Here is a 6,000-nt window from a genome sequence, read left to right on the forward strand (position 1 = left end):
AATGAAAATTTAAATTTTAGTCTCCGAAAATGAAAAAAGTATGGCAAATCCATTTATCGGTTAACTTCTCTTTGTTGTCATTAATGAAAGAACTTACATGACACATTCAGATGTAATTTAAGGACGAAAATGACTATTTATTCAAAAGATAATTTAATTTTCATCTTTCTTCTTTTTTTAATCATTGCAAACATAATATTACAATAAACACTTAAAAAAATAGGAAAGCAAGCATAAATTAGAACAAACATAATAATAATTATAAGAATGCTTAATAAGCATAATTTATGTGTTGTTCTGAAATTTTTATTGTGACAACATTTGGTAGTGATAAAATCAAGTTGGGTTTCATTTTTTGTAAGAATTAAGTAAATGACAGTGCATTCTTGTTTTAGTTTCATATTTTTGAGTAAAGTATTGCTACATTAGAAATTTTAGAAAAATAGATGGATTATATTAATTAATCAATATTATGTTTTTTATTATATTTGTTCTAACTTATGTTTGCGCTCCTATTTTTTTAAATATTTATTATAATGTTTTGCAATGATTAAAATGAGAAGATGAAGATTAAATTATATTTTGGATAAATAGTCATTTTCGTTCTTAAGTGAGTAGAGTGTTGACAAATTCGTCCCTAAATGTGTCACGTAAGCTCTTTCATTAACGGATAAGAGACAAAAGTTAATATAGATTTTCCACTTTTGGAAACTAAAATTTGAATTTTCATCTTTTGTGAACGAATTTTTCAGTGCTCTACATATTCAAAAACAAAAATGACTATTTAACCCATATATTGTTGTATGAATTGAAGAGTCACTTATGATGAACCAATGAATATTTTTATTTTCTCTCATTTACGTTTCTGTTGTGTTTCTTTTTTCTGAATTTACCTTAATTATTTCTCTAGTAGCTATCTGTCAGAAACAATATATGTGTTTAATGAATTACTTGTAAGTAATGAGTACAATTTTATTTTATCTTCAAATATATATATTTTTCTCACTTCCTAGCCTCCAAAGTCTAAATGCTTATTTGTTTGTTCGTTCCTCATCCTTATAAACAGTAGCATGTGTACATATAAAAATCAAGTTTACTGAACAAGTTTTTGGGAAACAATTATCTTGCTCTCTCTGGTGGGAGTGCGTTGAGTGTGGTGCGAGTGTAAAATTTCTTCTTCATCTCTTTGTTTCGGCTGCGTGAGTGGGGTTCCAATAATTAATCTCAACTTCGTAAGCTCTTGAGTTTTTACTAAGTGGAATTTAATCATTGCTTAACTGAAGAGAAGAGTGAGTAGCAAATATTCGAAATGACAAATGCTTTGTTTGACCTAAAAAACATAAATCAAGCGACAAATTTGAACTGCCTAAGAATGAACAACTTGTGCTAGTGTGCTACACCACTTGCATCCAAATACCACAAAATTTCATTCTTTAGAATATACTGGTTGTGAAAAATAAATTTTGCGGGTTATTAGAATTCTCACCAATATTTTTATACTGACTTTCTGTTTTACTTGCCTGCTAATTAAATTTGCAGCAGCAGCTTTATGCTTAAATTTTCCATAGTAAAATCAATTAAAATTTATCCTATCATAATAGTTGTTACTTAAAATTAAATATAATTTTTAAATGAGAAAATAGATGGTGGATCAACAGTGTAAAAGAATCTTACACTGATTACAAACAATCGTTTATAATAAAAAAAAATATTTTTATAATAATAATTTAGAAAGTTATATCAATAATAATTTTTTATTTGTTAATAGTATAAAATTATTTTATATTATTAATACATTGACTAACATAAAATATCATAGGTTTTGAATCATTTAAAAGTAGAATCTCATCAACCCACTTCATTTATTGTTATTAACAATAGTAGTAAAGTTTAAACTTAACATCTTGTGTAAATTAACTCAATTATTATCATTAGGTCAAACTTAATGGATTGACCTCATCTCTAAAACATATGAAATTTATTTTTTGAAAAAATAAACCCCTCATCAAATTTAACATGAAGGAATTGAACGAGTTGAACATTCATAGTTCGCATTACCTGCACGTTGAAATTCTGAGATACAAAAGAAAAATTTGGCAATCAATTAATAATTAATTGAGTTAAATTTTTTTTTATCGTAGCAATCGAAAACAATATCAGATTTACAAAAACTTACGTATTCCTTGACTAATCGAGTTAATTCTATTAATTGAAACATCTGATCGTGAAATAAACACGAGATTACCTAGTTGGATTCTGCTTATGTCATTTGTTTAATACCTCGTCCTCTATTTTTTTTTTTTTAAACATGTTGGGCTTAAAATTCAGGACTTATTTTTTTTTATTTGGAAAAAATGTAAATTATATTAAATCCAAAATGATACAACAATAGATGGGACATACCCCACAACTAGAGAAAATTAAAAGTCTTCCTAATACAAGAAAACCTATATCAAGGTGTTAAAACAAATGTAACAGGTGTGTTTGTCTATACATAAGAAACTTAATCTTGCTAATAATCTCTATTATATAAAATTGATAATCTTTAAAAATTAGTTTGTTCCTAGACAACCAGATGCAATAGACTATAATTGCTATAGTTAGACAACGAAATTTTCCTTGAATATTTGATGTGGATCTGTCCCTAATTAAAGAATCAGTAATATACTGCAAATGAGTGAAATGTCTGCGGAAAGAAGCCAAATCTTGACTGTGAGCTCAAACTTAGAGAGATTTTCTAAAAAAAAAACAAATGAGCATTTGACTGGACAATAATCTGTAGAGAGAGTTGATTAATTTCCATATCACACCAGAAGGGAAGTTTTGTGCTAACGATTCTCTAGCTAAGAAGAGTGCTTCTCAAGTTCATAAGTACATCTTTTAGATGGATCTCTTAATTTATCTTCCGGCGGATCCATATGTTCTTTTTGCTCGTTGATAGCTTAGCTCCTGTTTGTTTTTCTTTCTTGTTTTTGTCTCTTTATTTCATTTTGTAAAAAAAGAAGAAACAAAACTGACTGTGGGGGTGCAGGGCCGGATCCAGGATTTAATGGCCGGAGAGGCCAAAATCAAAAAATAAAGCTCAAAGAAAATATTTATATATTTTCTATAATGATTTAAGAACTTATAATAAAAATAAATTTGCATAAAAAATATTAAACATATTTTTAAAGACCCAAAATTACAAATCACAACAATCAATTCTACATGTCACCAATAATTTTAATAAATATATAATAAAAATTGGTATTTATATTAATCATTAATTTTTTACAAAAAAATTACCGGAGCATTTGTTTCATGAAATCTTATTTCGTTCCTAGAAGTGTTATTCCCATACAAATTAGATGTGGATGGCATCCACGAGTGTTTCAAGAAAAATACATTTGTTTAACTATTAAAATTGGTTGAAAATGTTTTTCATATTCCTAGAAATATTTAAAAAAATGTGTTTGGTTCAAGTTATTTTTTCCTAAGAGTATATGTTATATTACCAAAATATATATTTTTATATTAAATAACTTCTTATGTACACATACACAACAAGACACAAGGCTAGACATTCTAGTTTGCAAATAACAATAAAAAGATCTTACAATTTTTTTCAATAAATTTCTTAATCACATCTTATTATTAAAGAAATTAATATAACACCAAAATATCCCCTTCAACCTCGTAAAGAACAAGCAACACAAAAATACACCTACAACAAAACTTTAACCACACTTAAGTAAACAAAAAACAAAATGGTAAACTACCTTAATATCAATAATTAATTTTCATAAACAATTGCAACATACTCGTTTTCTCTCTTCAAATTCGCACTCTGTGTTATCAAAATTGATTGGCAAAATCTAAAATACTAACTTATATATAGGTATTGATATTGATGGTATACTAAAATTGTTACCTAATTAATATGATTCTCAAGTCTCAACCCATAAGAATTCATATTCACATCCACTTTTCATGAGAATCACTCAATATAAAATTAATATAAGTATGAACATTTTACTTTTCTATGAATAAAAAATACTTAGGATTATTTTTTGATTATCTTAAAGCAAATGTGGAAATATACATTCCTATTTCCACATTCTGAGAAATCCTAAAAGATTATGTGAAACAATCGTCTCTTATTAATTGTATTCTAAAAATATATTAAATTTGAATAAATTATGTTGATAATAGTAGCCAACAATCATTGAAGAATAATTAATTTACTTTCAAACAGTTTTTTATTTTACTGAATTTACTTTCAAATAGTTGAAAAATAAAAGAATAAAAATATTTGTTGTGAGAAAGGCTATAACTCCGAAAGCAAAATGTGGTAAATTAGAAGTCCAACTTAATCTAATATGCTTTCTTAAAAATCATATTGCAAGACCAATATTTTCCTCTTATTCATTCTATATCAAAGATCAACCATGATTTAAATTTTAGACCACTTAATTAGAGATAAAAACCGACAATTTACTTTATTAATACTTCTATGGACTACAATTCAATAATTAATTGTGTGCAATAAGTATGCCTTTTGTCTTTCTAACATTCTCCTTATATAAAATTCCTCCTCGAGCAGCGCCACATGCTAATGCTACATGCACTCCTTCATTTAGGTTCCTTTAATCCCATTTTAAGATGTATTCATGAGCAAGTGTGTGCTGTGAACCTACGCGCGATTTTTTTTTTATGGCTCCAAATTGCACATTAAAGTTCATATTTTTTATATGTCATTAAAGTCCATATAACAACCTGTTTGACGTACTAGTAAATATTTATTAGGCAATTGTGTCCGCATTAGAAAAAGAAAAAGGAGAAATTACGCAACGAAAGGCGTAAATCCTACTTCGATCAATTACATTCCGCGGAAAAAAAGGTTTTTTTTTTCAAATTTTTTAAGCATTAAAATAAAGTTTGTACGGCGTGACATCAAGTTTCCACAATGCACTTTACAAGTCAACTTATTCTAATGAATCATTTCGCCTTAATTAGGCTTTAAATCAAACCATCTTTTCTTTATTTTCCTAGGAATCTATTTCATTTTGCAAACTATATTCAAAAAGCAAAAACAAATATTCTTGTGGGAAAGCAAATCGCTGTCCACTATCCAGGATTGTAGGTTTCTTCCAGCCATTTGCGTAAACCTTCACACACCATGCGGTGATGGATTTGCCACATTCATACAATTAATCAAAGACGAAGATCGAATGATTCATTTATTATCTCAATAAATATCCAACTTAAAATACGCTTTGACATTTTAAGTGTGTTTCTGTTTGCATCTCCTTTCCTTTGTCGAAGCAACGGAAAAACAACAACAACCTCGTATTTTTGTATTGGAACGTATAATTTACACAATCAACGTGGGCTAAACACTCTTCCAAACACAACTTAAATGGTCCAATTTTTTTATTTTTTTAGATTAATATTAATTGTTAATTTTATTAAATTATCAACAACTTCTGTCCGATCTTTCATTTAACGGTATCAATTCATGAATGCGTGAATGAATGGACGCAAGAAATTGATTTCCATGTGCAGTTGACCCCCTTGTCAAGCTTTGTTTGGTACTATGTGTTAATTGATTCCTCGTCAAGGACCAAGCCCCACTTCAAAGCGTGTGCCGATGTTGCCTAGAAATTTCTAGCAAACTTTTAGAAACGCTCTTCCTATCCTAGACTTTTAGGCATGCAAGACGCTTGGCTATCATGACTCACTTAACAGTTGAGGACTTAAGAGTTTTGTATATCTCTTTCAATGACCTTAATCTCATTCACATTAAAATTGGAAAAACAAATGCTAAGCAAGCTTTGCTTCTCTATTTTTCCTCTCAAGTCATTGAATTCAGCTTATGCCATTATATTTTGCAGGAAAATAGAAGAGGGTATGTGATTTTTTGCTGCAATGAAGATTTGAACCTAAAACTAAGGAAATTATCAAACTCTTCACCATTACTATTATTAGCTCACTCTTCCACAAACCGCATTTAGTATTCAA

Source organism: Glycine soja, chromosome 2, assembly GCF_004193775.1.
Source record: "Glycine soja cultivar W05 chromosome 2, ASM419377v2, whole genome shotgun sequence".
Classification (NCBI taxonomy): domain Eukaryota; kingdom Viridiplantae; phylum Streptophyta; class Magnoliopsida; order Fabales; family Fabaceae; genus Glycine; species Glycine soja.